General features: G+C 42.5%; 1 protein-coding gene across 7 annotated transcripts in view; it reads left to right on the plus strand.

Moving 5' to 3' along the window:
* Positions 1-18,441, plus strand: part of CBFA2T3 (CBFA2/RUNX1 partner transcriptional co-repressor 3) — a 392,405-nt gene that overhangs the window by 338,003 nt on the left and 35,961 nt on the right. Inside the window, exon 1 of one of the 7 annotated variants that reach the window (XM_056526042.1) lies at positions 4,852-4,870. The exons of the other annotated variants lie outside the window; for them this stretch is intronic. The gene's annotated coding sequence lies outside the window, so the exon portion shown is untranslated. Of the gene's footprint in view, positions 1-4,851; positions 4,871-18,441 lie in introns of those variants that run through there. 7 annotated transcript variants of the gene reach the window in all.

Here is an 18,441-nt window from a genome sequence, read left to right on the forward strand (position 1 = left end):
TTCAAAGGAGAGGTCCATAGACATGTTCTGTGGATAGTCTTGCCTCCCCAAGACTATCCACAGAACATGTCTATGGACCTCTCCTTTGAAGTGCCCTCCTCCTGCTTTTTTACATTTTTATATTTTTTTATATCATATTCATCCATTTTCATATTTTTTATTAATTAATTTCTATCTTTTATCAATTAATTTTTATATAAATTTTTACTAAATTTCATCAATTAATCCATTCCCACTGTGGCTTAACTTTATATAATTTTAATTTCTATACACACCATAAACTACATATGTACCATTTACATCATTATCAATACATTATCATATCTTGCATTGCAGTTGTTCACTTTTTTATCAAAATATTTATTTATTTATTTTTATTTTTATTTATTTTTTCACACACCTTTTAAGAATTTTACTATTCATATTTTTTCTCATGATTTCCACTATAGTCTTGATCCATAGTGCATCTCTACACATACCCAATGACCATTATTTTTTTATTTATTTATCTATTTACTTTTTCTCCTGACTCACACTCATATCTAATTCACCATCTTTATCCCTATGTTTTCTTTTCTTTCTTCTCTTCCCTATTCCCATTTTCTATCTGGATCCATTACCCATTTTACAACATACCTGAAACTTCCAGTCTCCACTTTTTCCTCTTTTCCAATTAGTATTACATCATCACTGCATGGAGACTATATAAAACCAGCATTTCCACCCTTTATCCACACCTATAGCTACTGAAGAAAAGGCCCGCGGCCTTGAAACGCGTCTAGCCCATTATCTGCACCTTATCCATAAGTGTATATCACTTCAAATAGACTGTATCTGCCATATTCCAATTGCAACAGCTGGATGCCCACGATTCCGGGACCACTGCTGCACGCGCGCTGTTAGCACCTTATTCATACGTGCAATCCGCACCACCTGTTACCTGCATCCTCTCACAGCCCCGGTCGGCAGAGTTACTCCTGGACATCATCCTCCCCAAGGCCGGACGCCTCCCGTGCCAGCCCAGGACACTCAGACCCCCGGAGATTCAGCCATTCACCCAGCATACCACCCAGGCGGGCATTGATATCCAGAGTGCCGGACTCAGCCGTGCCAGCCCGGACCTGAGGACTCCAAAGGAGGGTGAGTGGTGCTGTGCACCGAGACTTGACATCTTCATCGCTGACAGTGTTTGCCACATTGTCTGCATTACCTGTCCATGAATTTCCTATTGTAGCTATTGTCGCTACACTCACTACCATATACCGTTACTCCGGATACACCCAAACTAATTGTGACTTTTCATTCTGGACATTTCTTGTGGATTTTTCATTGAAATATCCCTATGAATTACATGGACTGAGAACGTTTTCTCCTGATATATGCAGCAGATATTTAATTAATGAATTTTCTTTGGTGCTACTTACCCATCATATTTATTTCATTTTAATCCTACTATATTCTGTATTTTTTATTATATCTATTTTTTACCCAGTATATTCCATTCGCCTTTAGCAAGGGCCCTGCTAGGCGATTGGTCATATATATCCTTTTTATATAATAAAGACCATTTCTTGGATCCCATCTCCACTAGTCTTTTCCTTTTTTTCTCTCCCCTGTGCTTTTGAGGACTGGTTCACATAAATATTTTTTATTTATAATTTCTACATATTACATTAGGCCTTTTGGGTGAAGGCAACACCTTTAACCTCAAGCACATTATTTCTTTTATCCTAAGTGAGCTACACATATTTTACATTTCCAAGGACAAAAATGCCCGGGTCACACGGTGGTTTCTGTTTTTTGCAAAATGTCATGTTTTAGTTAGAACATAGGGCAGGCCGGTTATTAGAAAACACGGATGCCCTGTCCTGGGTACAATGTGTGTCCAGCCCCTCAGGGTTGAACAGAGGAGATAGGTATGTAGGAAGGAACAAGGGGCCATCATTGATGGTCAGTATGTGTCACCAAGGTTCCTGGCCTCGGTGAGGTAAGAGCCTGGTTTTCTCAAGTGTCAGTATTACAGGTTGCAGTCTGACACTCCAGCTGTTTAATATGGCTGTAAAGCTGATCCGGATGGTTTTTACTGGGTGCAGTCAAAGTGCTGGGTGGGTGACTACTCCCCACGTTCCAGGCCGGGTCTTGGCAGACTTATAATGCAGGCTTAAAAAGTCCTCTGGGCTGAGAGCTGAAGACTGCAAACAGGCCGCCTGGAAGCCTGCCAGTGAACTTTTCTGTGGCTGAGCATTTAGCCGGGTGTGAACTGACACCTAGGATTCCAGATGAACTTTGTTTTGTTTTTGCTGGGTATAAACAAGCACCAAGACTATTATGTTTTGCTGAGTGTGAAAAAAACACTGAAGTTTGATTTTCAACCTGGTACCTTGCCTCTATACTGCGCCTGCCAACCTGACTACCAAAGAAAATTGCCACAATATATAGCTAGAGAGAGAGAGAGAGAGAGTAAGAGACATTTTTAAAGGGGTACTCCCCTGGAAAACATTTTTTTTTTTTTTTTTAAATCAACTGGTGCCAGAAAGTTAAACAGGTTTGTAAATTACTTCTCTTTAAAAATCTTAATCTTTCTTGTACTTATCAGCTTCTATTTGCTCCACAGGAAGTTATTTTCTTTTTGAATTTCCTTTCTTTCTGACCATAGGGCTCTCTGCTGACACCTCTGTTCATTTTAGGAACTGTCCAGAGTAGTAGCAAATCATCAAAGCAAACCTCTCCTGCTCCAGACAGTAACTAAAATGGACAGAGGTGTTAGCAAAGAGCACTGTGGCCAGACTGAAAAGTAAATTCAAAAAGAAAATAACTTCCTGTTGAGCAAATAGAAGCTGATAAGTACTAGAAGGATTAAGATTTTTAAATAGAAGTAATTTACAAATCTGTTTAACTTTCTGGCACCAGTTGATTTAAAAAAAAAAAAAAAAAGGTTTTCCAGGGGAGTTACCCCTTTAAGCTATGTGCACACAGTGTTTTTTGGCCTTATTGCTCAAAAGGCATTCTTATTTTATTTATTTTTTGTGAGAAAAGTTTGAAACTTTGACTGGACAAACTTTGAAGGACGCCGCTGCAGCCAGTGATTGACTGAGCAGCCCGCCACTGCTGAGACGAGTACATCTTGGAAGGTGGTAGCTGGAGCGCTCAGTCGGGCCCTGTTCTGGAAATGATGGGGGTCACGGAGATTGGATCCCTCGCAATCAAACACCTATAAGTTTGGATAGCCTCTTTAAAAAAATGATGCTTTTGGTATGTTTTTGAGATGTTTTTAATGGCCATTTTATGGGACTTCTTTTAAGATGTTTTTGGGTTATAGAAAAAGAAATAAAATGGTTATTTTCAGGTGGGATGGATTTTTGGCTGTTTACAGCCCAAAATTCCAAATTAGAAATGTTCCAAATGATGTGCCATACTACAAGTGTATTTTGGCATGTGCTGTAAATAAAAGAGGCCTCAATGCCTAACTTTGAATCTCTAAAAATTACAGCCGTAAAATTAAACTATGTGTGAACAAAAAGCAGATCTCCCTTTTGATTCAAAGAATCCACTTTGGAAAATATGGCTGTTTTTTTTGGCTGTGAAACATCCCGAATTACTGTGCGGGAACATAGCCCAGTCTTCAAGTCTTTAAGTTAATGGAATATAATGCACACAATCTTTTGCAGATTATTTGCTTACACACTTTAAGAAAATCACAAACAAGTCATATATATATATAAAGGGGTACTCCACTGGAAAACCTTTTCTTTTAAATCAACTGGTGCCAGAAAGTTAAACAGATTTGTAAATTACTTCTATAGAAAAATCGCAATTCTTCCAGTACTTATCAGCTGCTTTATACTACAGAGGAAGTTCTTTTGTTTTTGAATTTCCTTTCTGTCTGACCACAAGTGCTCTCTGCTGACACCTCTGTCAGAAACTGTCCAGAGCAAGAGAGGCTTGCTATAGGGATTTGCTCCTACTCTGGACAGTTCCTAAAATGGACAGAGGTGTCAGCAGAGAGCACTGTGGTCAGGCAGAAAGGAAATTCAAAAAGAAAAGAACTTCCTGTGGAGCATACAGCTGCTGATAAGTACTGGAAGGATTACGATTTTTAAATAGAAGTAATTTACATATCTGTTTAACTTTCTGGCACCAGTTGATTTACGAAAAAAAATGTTTTTCAGCGGAGTACCCCTTTAACATTTGGATAACAATGATGGCCAAATTGTGAATCTGCAAAACAAAAGAAAGTGCATCAGTAATGATTGGTACAATACAATAACAATGGCTATGAAAATAAAATTGCATGCAATAATAACTAAGCAATTTTTTTAATCAGCCCGCCTGTCAGTTTAATGTGGGACAACCTATTTCTTAAAAGAAACTGTGAAGTCCTGAAGACAGCAAGGAAGATTTTTAATTCTTTACTGCAAGGAGCTGAGGAAGGCACAGTCAACAATGCAGTAAGTTTAATTCACCATATTAAATAAAGCATCTGAGAGAGACTGACAAGAAAAGATAATAGCAGGGAGAACTGGATGGAGCTGGGAGGGGGCGAGGTGAGATGTTTGTAGAGGCGGCTGAGGGAGGAGGGGAGGTTGATGCCAGATGTGGCCACTCAGACCCAGCTGCAGTTTGTGATATCCGCTAACACCCGGCAGAGACTTCTCTGTTTTCATACTTAGCCCCTTATCTGCTCTTTGCATGCACACAGCAAATGCTGGAGCACACTGAGCTAGATACCGCGTGGCGGAGCAGATAGACAGCAAGCAGACATAACTAGTGGGACACTAAGGCACTAGTAGCCTGAATCCTGTTCTGCAAAACTAGTGAGGGAATCAAGTAACAAATGACCTGTCTATAGAGAATGAGCTTCATAGATGGGGTAAAAAGCAACTTACTTAGTCTCTATTCCAACTATATTGTAAAGACATTTTCTGCGAGCTTTAAACCACATTACCGAGGTGGTCACATAATGCTAGTCTACAGTACTTTCCCGCTGCTCGTTCTAGCGACCAGTCAGGGTCCAAACACTCTGACCACCAACCTATCAAAACTTTTGACATGTCTCCAGGTCATGCCCTTAGAATAATTTCATCTGATGGTTCAAGGTGACCACAATGACTGGATCCAAATGCCACACAAGCACTAAGGGGGAGATTTATCAAAACCTGTGCAGAGGAAAAGTTGTCTAGTTGCCCATAGTAACCAATCAGATCACTTCTTTAATTTTGCAGAGGCCTTGTTAAAAATGAAAGAAGCGATCTGATTGGTTGCTATGGGCAACTTTTCCTCTGCACAGGTTTTGATAAATCTGCCCCTAAGATTTAAAGGGATATTCTGGGACTACAATATTGATGGCCTATATTTATTATAGACAGTAAATATTAGATCTGAAGGTGTCTTATTTCTGACACCCAGACAATAATTTGAAGCGTACCCTTGACAAGCCAAACTAAATACTTTTGTTATTGTCTGTTCCAAATGCATCTTAACCATCAAACAAAAGAAGATTTATTGAATAGTACAGAGATGCACATACAAAGTTTGTAAAGCAAGAACTAAACTAGGTCTGTCAACCTAAAAGAAACAAAAATAACCAGGTACAATTGGCTAGGCAATACAAAAATGCTCACGAAGGATAGCAACACAGTTGTCATACAATTTCCGGTACAATGTCAGGATGTTACAAAAAGTCTCATATAAATACTAACATATAAACTAAAAAAAAAACCTCAGCCGTCAGTTTTTCGTTCAACATAATTGTATTAATCCTCTCAACCACCCTTGATAGTTGCATGTCCGGCTTCCTCCATTGAGAGGCAATACATATATGGGAGGGTAATAAGACATATTGGGACAGTTTAAAAATACGATATTGCATTCTTTTAGTTCTATGGCCTAAAAGGCAATAGGATGCATACGCGGTACTCGACACAGGAGAATCGATGAGAGCATATTTAAAACTTGCCTCCAGAAAGAGGCCACTATGGGACAACTCCACTAGGTATGATACAGAGTGCCCCTTGCCCTGCACCCCCAAAAGCAGCGAGGAGACAAAAGAGGGAAGATGGTGTGAAGAAGTGCAGCCACTCGATAGGACCTCAGCAAGTGTAACCTGACAACTCCCTTTGCTAGCTGTAGTGCAACACTATCTCCACTGAGATAGCGAGAGTGTGGCATGTATGTCTGCCTCCCAATCTGTCAAGAATTTAAGTTTAGCATTTGACAAGGAAGCATTGAAATAGGCATATAAAACAGAAAGTAAGCCTGGCATGTAAGGTGAATACAGTATATGCCATTCACATGGGGTGGGTGTAACCCGAACCACATGAGGTACAGAAGGTATGAGAAGCATAGTACAACATAATTTGACATGCTGTAAATTATTCCCTTACAGGAATATCATGACGAGATATCAAAGCCTCTAAGGAGGTTAGGGCCAGTCCACTCAGGAAATCATGTAGGCGGAGTAGGTTAGCCGTTTAACACCAGTGAAAGGAAGCCACAGCCAGACCAGGTATAAAGGACGGGTTTTTAAGAAAGGGTAATAGAAAGGAGGGGATAGATTGCAGAGAAAATTTGAAGCAAACCTGACGAAGAGAAAGAGCATACAAAGTGACTTGTGCAGAGGAGGGAAGAAAAGAGGAAAGTAGACCACATGAGAGACAAAAGAGAGTAGGGAAAGACCAAAGACTCCTCCAGGCCAACCCACCTAGGAGCACTCCTCCAATTATTTATCAATGCAAACTGAGGTATTCGGGCAGTATAATAGTACTTTAACCGAAAGCCCCCCACCGTTTATGATAGTACATGATCGCTCTACTGATTCTCAGTCGTTTATAGGACCATATGTATGCAAATATATCCTTCTGCAAAGAGAGAAGATCCCAATTCCAAACCAGTATGGAAAGGGAGCCCAATAAATGCATCTTACTGTAGCTTAGTCCTATTTAATTGAATTAGACTGAGCAGAAATATAAGACACAGTCAGTACCGAAAATACAGAGCTGTGTCTGGTAAACAAAGAGGGGGAAGAATACCATGGGCGACCTTCACCAATTTGATACAAATGGCCTTTTATAACGATAGATAGTCCTGAAAAGCTCCTTGAACATATTCAGACTACAACTCTGCTTTTCTGTCTATGCCCCAACTAAGTCTTCACTGAAAACCATGTAAAGGATCATTGTCCTATAAAATGCTGTATATCAATTTAAGGATTAATGCACTAGGCAGTATTATGGTTCCATTTTGTACAGGCTCTGTTGCCAGTGTGCATGAGTCCTGTCTGATTCTTTTTTAGCAAAGTGCACTAACTGTGAAATGCATCAAAATAGCGAATGGTTGTAACTTCCATCTTCTGCTTTGTCAGGGTTCTCATTCTTTCTCTGCTTCACTACTTGCTTCTTAGTAGACAGCATCACCTCAGCTGATACTTACTAGCAGCTCCTCATTTCCCTGGCTAACTCCTTTACTGCTGGGCCCTGGCTATTTACCCTGCAACAGTTCAGACCTCTGGCATTGCTTGGTCTCTGATCTCTAAGCATGTTCCTGTTCTTCCTTACTGAGATTCTGTGTATGACCCCAACCGACATCTATTCTGGTTCCTGATCCTGGTTCTGACTTCTAACTATGCTGTTTCCAGTATCCTGATTTTGGCTATTCCTGAGTACACGATTTGGCTCCTGACCACTGGCTGTGTTTGGCCAAGTCCCTGGATTCCACTATTTGTTCTTTTTGTATTTCTTTATTATTTTAAAAAAGGTGTGCTTTCCATTTGGTTTTGTGGTTCCTCACATGCTCGTAGTTTAAAACAGCTCTGTTTACCAGATGCAAACAGCTTCTTATCAGCACCCCAGTCTATTAGACTGCTCCCATACACCAGCAGATTAAAAATGGGAGACTACTATATTCAAAGGCATTTAAAGGCCAAATGTTGAGGAGGCAGTGATGTAAGGGGTAGAGTCATGCCTTAGGGAGACATAATAAAGTTTGTATCAAATATTTCACTTATTTTAGCTGCCTCTGATAATTGGGTACATCACTAGTCGGTTAAGATATTGGAAGTTTATTTTCCACTGCAAATATCTATTGACTGATCACACATGAACATTTATAATAAAAATGGCTTGATTTGCCAATATAATGTGTCTGTAAAGTCCTGTACTGTATTTTTTAGAGACAGACGCATCCATTTTTGCAGGGCTGCAGGCTCCTTGAAGAATTGTAGCAAGGCAGTCACTTGGCCCTAGGCCCAGCCTGAAGCCCTGGAAGGTCTTAGGGAAGCTATGGGGCACATATACAACTTCTTCCCACAGGCTGTATAATTCAGTCACTACCCTCTTCACTCTCATCCTCTTTTCCTTAGGATGGACAAGAATAAGATAACCAGGACAGAACAGGGTTCTTCACAGAAGCTGTAACAGACCCAAGCAATCCTGGGTGTAGGCCTAACTAACAGGAGGAGGAAGTCAAGGAGTTCTTTTCAATTTCTTACTGTACCCTACTACTGTATACTACAATATAAAAGTATAACACACATGTAAAGCAAGGCACAACTAACTGACACCCATTCATCAAACCCTACAGGCTTCCCAGAGGGACACTGCACCCCTACCCCTTGGATTATTTGTCTGGTAACTCTTGTTCTACTCCTGGCTGTTATTGCTTTATTCCTGTTAACACACTTGTCTCATCCTCTGGCTTGTCACAATCCTTACTGCTCTTCTGACAATGACCCTTGGCTCTATTCCTGACTATGCTACTACAGTATTAGTGCTACTGCTGCCAGTCTGTGACTACTCAGGGGTCAGAACAGTCCATACCTCCTTGTAGGGGATTCCCTAGGCTAAATTTACTGCCGAAATTTACTGTACAGCTTTACTGCACACTTTACAGATCACATCATGTCCTTTAGGCTGTTTTCAATTCTGCTGCATGGCGTTTTTTTGGCCAAAAAATGCTGTGGCCAGATGTTAGCTGTTAATCAATGAGGAATCGCAAAATTCTTATTCCACTTTGCGTTTTTCTATTTGGAGTTTTTTTTAATCCTTTTGGTGTTTTTTCATTTTTCACACTGTTCCATGATGGGAGCACTAGTACCTGTACTAATTGACAGATCGCCCAGGGTCCGCTGCGATCCTCCTGTATAAGGTATTGATGCGGCCGGCCGCTCTTCTATGGTCCCCTGCACTGCCGTATATATACACCTATTCATATTTCCTGCAGAGAGCTGTGATTGGCCAGATGGTCCCAGCCAATCACATCTCTCTGTGGGAAATATGAATAGGTGTATATATACGTCAGTGCAGGGGACCATAGAAGAGCAGCTGGCCGCATCTATACATTATACAGGAGGATCACAGCGGGTGTCAGGAGTGACACTCGCTGCGATCTGTCTATTAATGTTGGTACTACAGGTACCAACATGGAGCAGAGTTTGTTCCATGTTGGGAGCAGTAGTACCTGCAATTAAGGACAGATCACAGCGCGTATCATTCTTCATCCCTGAGAAGCGGAGTGGCTTTTTCTGCGCTCGCATCTCTGCTCTGTACTCCGGCCGGCCACTCATTCATATTTCCTGCTGAGAGTGGGGATTGGCTGCCACCATACGGCCAATCCCCATTCTGGGCGGAAAATATGAATTAGTGATGTGAATTTCTATTCACATCACTCGCCGGCCCGGAGTACAGAGCAGAGATGCAAGCTCTGTATAGCTCCCCTCCGCATCTCTGCTATATTATGGATGATCGCATAAGGTGTCAGGAGTGACACCCGGAGCGATCTGTCTATTAGTACAGGAACTACTACTCCCATCATGGAACTGTGTATTCCATGCTGGGAGTCGTAGTACTACCTAAAAAAATATATATAAAAAAAAAAAAGTGAAAAACATACACACACTGGGTGGTATTTATCAATTTTGCCTGTTAACAGTTTCTTTATACCCCTTTTTTCACTTTGGTTCTTGTGGACATGCACCAAATTTATCATTTTGGCGCAAATGTTGAAATCACAGAGGACTGCGTATTTTACCCCTTGAGCAGCCATTTTGGAGTCCCTCCTGCAGTATATCAGCAAGCGACGTATTTTCTTTTTTGGGGTTTATAGCCACCATGTGAAATGGATTTTATTTTTAACTTGAGTATTTTTATTTTTTTTTTGGTCACCTTTCCTGAACCTGTGTGGCCATGTCCAATGCTGGCTCAACGGAGGGTGAAGGTCCCTCAGAGACAACTATGTCGCAGGATAGTATTGCGCAGCCCCGGAGGTGTCAATGCTTTCACAACTTTTTTTTTTTTAATGTATTTTGACGCCTTTACTATTTCTGACATTGCTATGTGTGTTTTCTATGTACAGAATTTCTAGGCAGTGAATTGCGCCCAAAAAAACCTTAAAGGCGCAAAATTGCGCCAAAGATCGATTGGCGCAAATGATGAATTACTGACCAAAGTAAAAATCTCACAGAGGACAGTGGAATTTTGAGAAAGTTTAAAAAATGACAGTGGAGAGAATGCGCCAAAGACTGCGCCAAAGTATTGCGCCAAAGTTACGGGGAAAAAAACACATAAATCCTTTAATAAATACCCCCACTAAATTTTTCTTACTGTCGGCTGCATTTTTAGTGCCCTGCCCGCCCACATAAATTGATCCCTGTTTAAAAATTAACAAAAATTTTGCTATAAAAAATATTAAGTTCGTTAAATACATTTTTTTTCATCACTACTGTATCCTTTCTTTTTTTTATATATTTTTTTTTTGGTACCCAACAAATTTTGAAAAAAAATACAAAGGGGCCAAAAATGCGGGTTACGCTACCATTCTTTTGAATGGGTCCACGGACAGTCTGCAAATCTGACACTATTGCGGACTGTCTGTGGACCCATGTAAATCAATGGTAGCGTAACTCGCAGTGGGATTCCCACTGCTAGTAATAGCGTGTGAACGCACCCTTAGTCCATCAAATCTCATCAGCCTCATCAAGAGGTGTACTAAAAATTCTGCTGCAGCCACACTGCTACTAGAAGTGGCTTCTATTTAGTGAGATAGCCAGCCTTCCTGCCTATTGCTGAGGGACATTTATAAGGTTCAGGCTAAGTTTCCACTTGGTTTTTTTTCTGGCAGTTTTTGGAAAACTGCCTTCAGTTTTTGAGCCAAAGCCAGAAGTGTATTCAAAAGGAATAGGACACATAAAGGAAGAACTTATACTTCTCCTCCCTTATGAATCCACTTCAGACTTTTGCTCAAAAACTGCAGTGGCAGTATTCCAAAAACTGCCAGAAAAAAAACCAAGTGGAAACTTAGCCTCAGGGGTAGGTTCCAGTACAGTGAGGTCTCTGGGGTCAGTTGAGGTCCTATATAGGCCCCAGCCTATTATACCCTCTCCTCTACCTTTCTAGTTTTTAGTGCCCCAACAACCCCCTTCCATCGCTTTTTTTTTCTATAGGCTTACAACTATTTTTGTATTTGCTTTACTATATAATTTGGTAGTGTTAGGCTATGTTCACACATCAGAATGTCCACACAGAAAATCTCTGTGCGGACATTCCTAAGACTGGCACTAAGACTTCATGGGAATGTGCCATGTCGTAGATGGACAGGTTCATTCTTTCTGCGGACTCGGAAATTCCGCTGTGTGCTCAGAGCAGCAGAATGCAGATGAATTCAACGGGACTCTGCTGCAGCGGAATCTCCATGCAGAATTCCAATGTGGATTTCCACACTGAAATTGCAGATGTGTAAACATGGCCTTATACTGCCACATAACACTTTTCTGTGGTGGATCTGTCTTTTGTGCAACTTTGTGTTTTGGACCATCTGACTGTAGTTGGGCATTTGCATGTTGTCTGTCCCAGGGTGCACCATCCATGATTGTGATGAGCAGGTAATCCTGATACTGATTGAGTGGCTTCTTGGTTTCCAGGTTTTATTTTTGATGGAAGTACATTTTAGCTCCTTTCTGTGATATTTGTTTCTGTAATTTGTATACTTGTGTGGTAAACCAGGAGAATTGTGGTGTCTGGGGTGTTGCGGTAATGTTACAGGGTCTGGTGGTATTAACCCTTGAATGTCGTAACGCCAGGGTGCGGTTTCTTTAGTGTTAATGGTCCTACCGCCAACCGGCCCATAAACGGCAGGGAATAAACGGAATGTCCACAGCAGACTTTATGAATAAACTGAAGAACTTTACTTGAGGATCTTATGCAACAGTCTCTATACATAACAGTCTCTTTAGAGGTAACCAGAATGCAGGTTCCTCACAGGTTTTCTGGGACTTTGAAGCAATGAGCTTTCATGCAGGCCACTGTACCACTAATTATAATATTTTAGCTGGTAGTAGTCACACAGAATTTGATAGATTGAGCTTTGTAACTCACGGTTTAGTGGCTGCAGGTTATTAGGCTTTGGCCTAGATGACTTGATATTTCTGCTGAGATAGTTGTGCCTGCTTCAGTGTATAGTAGGGAAGAGCAGGAACTAAGAGAGCAAATTTAGTGGCTACAGCCCTTTATATAATAAGGGGCTGGACTAAGCTCATGGGTCAGCAAACCTGTAAGTCCTGAACCCAGTGAACTCTAGGTACATCACATGACCCAGTAAGGTCCTTAAGCAATTATACATTACAACTGTACATCACATGACCCGGGAAAGGTCCTATACATTTATATTTCCTTTACATTAAATAATATATATTAACATAAGTTGTATGAGGCGACCAGGGCTAAGCCCTGCAGGAGAGCCCTATGGAAATGGAGGGACTCTGGCTGAGGGGACTTTAGACAGGAACAGGACCAGGTCCTGTACCGGGACACCACAAGCCCCCTTACTTGAGAAAAGTCGTCCTCAACGTAGGTCCCCTAAGGTAGAGGGACGGAATGGCCATAGGGCCGGTTGCAGTCCTGAGCATTAATACAAACGTCCATATGCCGGCTGAGATGAAAACAAATATAAAGTCTCTTTATATTTGAGTAGTTACCGTACATGCTCCAACAATTATATATAAACAGGATTGTTGGGGATCAGTTCACGAACAGGATTATTGGTAATTCGCTTTAGTCCTGCCCTTTAGAACAGGATGACATTTTAACTGGATAAACAGGATTTGGTCGGGTTTGGATCACAAACAGGATGAGCAAAATATGATAGGTTCATCATATCCTATGTGTATACCCTTATACTACTTTACCTTAGTTTATTATGCACGAGTTGTACGATATTCTCAACTCCTGGAAGATTAACTTAAATATTATGCACCTATTGACTATGCATTAAATGAATGACATGACATTTGACTGAACATTTGATTAATGATTTTTTTTCTCTGACTGACAGATAATACTGATATACGACTATAAGTATGTATAATGACTATGATGCTTCTACATACCGTAAGAAATCTCACTATCATTTTTTCATACAGTAAATATTATGCCACATATTATTTTCCATGTTATACACTGGTTGCGGATTTGGTTGCCTGAGGCTTTCTGCCCAATGCCTTAGCTGCTAGGGTCTATCGGTACTACACACTTACCCCTAGAACTCTGAACTTAGATAACAATTTACATACTGTTACCTTTTTGGATACGTGTATTTTAAGTTAGCTACAGGTATACATTAGTGCTTAACAGTGGTATGGACTGAAATATAGCATGTTACAGTCCCTAAGACTCAATTTTATATTTGTGAGATATTTTCTGAGTTATGTGTACTGGAGTTTATGAAGGTACACTAATGAAGTTAATAGCTAATGTGCTATGTGTATACTATATTTATGAAGGTTGTCAGTCTTGATATCTAATTGGTATCTTTCAGCAGGCACTAGTGAAGGGTGGCATTATTGTTACTCCCAGAGGAGCTGGGAGGGCACCTTTATGTAAACACTATAACACCTGAAAGAGATATGTACTTTGTGTACAGGAATTTGATATTTCTGTACAATAACCACTTACATTTGTTTGACATTTTATGTCAACAGCCATTTTATTGGAAAGAACACAGGAGCTACCTAACAGCAGCACAACACATGAAATATTCAGGTAATATTTACCTGCTGTTTGGGTGCAACATTTTGTGCACAAAAATATATTACTATGAAGATATTTACATACAACAGACACGCAAGGTCAGTCAGTCATCAACAGTCCACCTACGTTATGAGTCCTCAAAAGAACACGGCTGTTGCCAGAGCCGGGTACAGACTTACGAGGATCTCCTCTGGCAAGGAATCTCTAGGCCAGGGGTCAGGCACAAGCTTAATAAGATGGTTACATTGCTGAACAGGCATAGTACTGCCAGGCACTTCATCTTGAACAGGTTACAACTGGAAAAGTCTGTAGGAAAAACAAAGGTACTGGTGTACCAAACAGTTAATGGCAAGCAGAGAAAAAAAAATGATTTAGACAGGGAATCTTCTTGATTCCCTACCTCGCCTATCAGCGTGCTTCCTGCTCTGTGACATGTAGCGAGGAGCCCGAGGTTGGGACTCTCTCATAGGGTTAATAGCAGTGTCCCATGAGACATTGGGGAGTCAAGACTGTGAGACAGATGGATTTACGTTCACCACAAAATTTATAGCAGCCGCTGAGGCCACTGGTACTACCGTTGGTGCCTGTTGGTCCAGCCTCACCTCCATGGTGGAGTAGGCTGCGGCACTTCAGTTGCTCCTTGTTGGTTAGGCCACACCTCCGGGCATGGAGTAGGCCTAGGCACATCTTTTGGTGCCCGTTGCTTAGGCCTCACTTCCTCAGGGGGAGTAGGCCTGGACACATATGTTGGTGCCCGCTGCTTAGACCTCACCTCCTCAGAGGGAGTAGGCCTGGGCACATCTTCTGTTAGAGCTGCTGCAGAAGAATAGGATCTTGGCATATATTTAGGATCCATGATGCGTGCTCTGTACTCCTCTTCACAGGCTGTGTTAGGCAGCCTCATCGGCCTGACTCCGAGGGGATCTGCATCCCAGTCGTCCGAAGGAAAGTACGTGAAGGGAATTTGTGTCGGATTTTTAGGTCTGGTCACTGCTGCAGCCCATTCACTCCGCAGACTCTGGACCGGGATGTATTCGACAATCTCCCCTCGCTCCAGGGAGTGGTAACTTGTAGCTTTTGGGCAGGTAGTCCCGTTGAACGGCCCTTCTGTTCACCAGGATGGTCCCCCCATGTCTGCAGTCCTGGAGGGTACCATAGCCTCTGACCTTGTCAAACTTGACCACCATGGCACGTCGGCGCTCTAAGGGTGCTTCCCCCTCTCGTGGGTAGTCCAACATCCGAATGTACAGCGCCTCTAGTTTCTTTGTGTCACTCTGCTGTTCCACTTGGTCTTCATACGTGAGGCGTTTCGGGCCATATCTCTCCCTATGCTGGGCCTTTTGTTTTTCAATCATGTCGGAGATTTCAGCCTCCTACAAGCCCTTTCTGCCTCTGCTGTGGGGACCGGTGGATGAGTCATGGTCCCACATGTACTGTATTAAGGACGGCTCATTGCCGAACACCCATTTCGGAAGAGGGGGTGATCGTGGGAATGAGCTGGCTGGAGTCACCTGGAACAAGGGGACCTCTCTCTCTGGGCTAGATAATGAAGAAAAGGTGGCTTCAGCCGGAGTACTCACGTCCGATTCTTCAGTCGGCATCTCGGCCCAGGATCCCCAGGTGTGGTGGTGAGGGGACAATCTCACCGGTGATGCCGTTGCTGATGTCCTGGGTGATGCCACTCGTTGTCCTCCGGTAGCGGTGGTAGGTTGCAGGCCTCCTCGGCCCCAAGGGACAACTGCTGCAAGCGGTCGGCAAGGTCCTGGAAAAGTTGCCTTGGCCTTGGCCACTTTCCTCTTACTCGGCGCCATCTTAGGACTCTCTTCATGTGTGTGCGGTGGGCTCCGCCATCTCTGTACACCTTGCTGCCATCTCGAGACTGTAGAGGTCTGGCCGCGTGGCTTCTTTTATATGGGGCTCCCACAAGATGGCCGCCAGCCGGAAGGACGTCATCGGTGCAGCTCTGACTTCCTGTCCCCCGGCAAACACAAGCAGAAGATTACAATTCCACTTCGGCATTGAAACGTGTACTTGGTGGCCACGCCCAGGGGTTGGAATTTTTCGCGTGCTTTTCTGTTAAGTCTTTAACCCTTTCAGGTACTTGTTGCAGCGGAGAGTGCAGCATGGCTTTGCTGTGAATTTTGCACATGGCCACAGAAAGACAATCTTCACCTCCCCCCTTACTTTTTCTTGCACCCCAGCCAAGCACAATCTCAACAGTAAAGTCCCATACACTTCTGGGTACAATTATATTCGCTACATGCGATAATTCCGAACAGTTCACAAAGCACATCTCTGAATAGGGGGAAGAGTATGGCTTTTGTCAGGGTAGCAAAGTTCTTTAACCCATTAACGAACAAGGACGTATATTTACGTCCTTGGCTGGCTCCCGCAATATAACGCTGGGTCACACGGTGACCCCGTGTCATATCGGGTTGGTCCCGGCATGTATCTGAAGCCGGGACCCGGGGCTAATCGCGCGCGGCAGCGATTGCGGTGCCGCACGCTATTAACCCTTTAGACGCGGCGTTCAAAGTTGAACGCCGCATCTAAAACGAAAGTGAAACCTTCCCGGCTGCTCAGTGGGGCTGATCGGGACCACCGCAGTGAAAATGCGGTGTCCCGATCAGCTGAGACACGAGCGGAGGTCCTCTTACCTTCCTCCGGCGTGTCCCTTCGGCGATTGATTGCTCCAAGCCTGAGATGCAGGCTTGAGCAATCGACCGCTGATAACACTGATCAATGCAAAGCTATGGCTTTGCAGTGAACAGTGTATAAGATCAGTGTGTGCAGTGTTATAGCCCCCTATGGGAGCTATAACACTGCAAAAAAATAAAATAAAAAAAAGTTCATAAATGCCATTTAACCCTTTCCCTAATAAAAGTCCAAATCACCCCCCTTTTCCCATAAAAAAAATGTAAATAAATATAAACATATGTGGTATCGCCATGTGCGTAAATGTCTGAACTATAAAAATATATCATTAATTAAACCGCACGGTCAATGGCGTACCTGCAAAAAAATTCCAAAGTCCAAAATAACGTATTTTTGGTCACTTTTTATATCATTTAAAAATTTATAAAAAGCTATCAAAACATCCAATCAATACAAAAAATGTACTGCTAAAATCTTCAGATCTTCACGTGGTGAAATAAAAAAGTTATAGGGGTCAGAAAATGACAATTTTAAACGTATAAATTTTCCTGCATGTAGTTATGATTTTTTCCAGAAGTACGACAAAATTAAACCTATATAAGTAGGGTATCATTTTAATCGTATGGACCTACAGAATAATGATAAGGTGTCATTTTTACCGAAAAATTTACTGCGTAGAAATGGAAGCCCCCAAATTTACAAAATGGTGTCTTTTCTTCAATTTCATCACACAATGATTTTTTTTTTTACGTTTTGCCGTAGATTTTTGGGTGAAATGACTGATGTCACTGCAAAGTAGAATTGGTGGTGCAAAAAATAAGCCATCATATGGATTTTTAGGTGCAAAATTGGAAGGGTTATGATTTTTTAAAGGTGAGGAGGAAAAACGAAAGTGCAAAAACGGAAAAACCTGTGGTCCTTAAGGGATTAAGGCACACACCCGTATCCTGTTCGTGACGCCAAAAGAGCTTTGGCCTAGATTACTTGATATTTCTGCTGAGATAGTTTTGCTTGTTTCAGTGTAGGGAAGGGCAGGAACTAAGAGTGCGAATTTAGTGGCTACAGCCCTTTATATAATAAGGGGCTAGACTAAGCTCATAGGTCAGCAAACCTGTAAGTCCTGAACCCAGTGAACTCTGGGTACATCACGTCACCCAGTAAGGTCCTTAAGCAATTATACATTACAAATGTACATCACATGACCCGGGAAAGGTCCTATACATTTATATTTCCTATACATTAAATAATATATTAACATAAGTTGTATGAGGTGACCAGGGGTAAGCCCTGCAGGAGAGCCCTATGGAAATGGAGGGACTCAGGTTGAGGGGACTTTAGACAGGAACAGGTCCTGTACCAGGACACCACACTTGTGTGTGCGCGTTAAGTAGGGCCGGATTAACGTAGGGGCCGATGGAGCTCCACTCCAGGCCCCTACGTTAAAATTGGCCCATCGTACAGCACAGGCGGCCCACATAGGCCGCCCGCAAGGGCCCCCGTCACATTCTGGACATCCCTGCGTCCCGAAAGATGTTTTCAGGAAACATGGATGTCCCGGCGGTTACCTGTCTGCGGCGGCCCCCACATTAACTTTAAAAACGCAGTGGCCGCTGGGAGGTAGCGCACGCAGGGACGTCACTGACATCCCGTGCGTGCGCCCATGGCAACAGCAGAACGGAGCGGAGCAGCGAGGAGGAGGACGCGCGCGCGCATGGTAAGTTATGTTGTAAATCATCTTCAGTGTTTCGACCACCACTCCTCCGGTCCCGTA

Source organism: Hyla sarda, chromosome 6 (assembly GCF_029499605.1).
Source record: "Hyla sarda isolate aHylSar1 chromosome 6, aHylSar1.hap1, whole genome shotgun sequence".
Lineage (NCBI taxonomy): Eukaryota > Metazoa > Chordata > Amphibia > Anura > Hylidae > Hyla > Hyla sarda.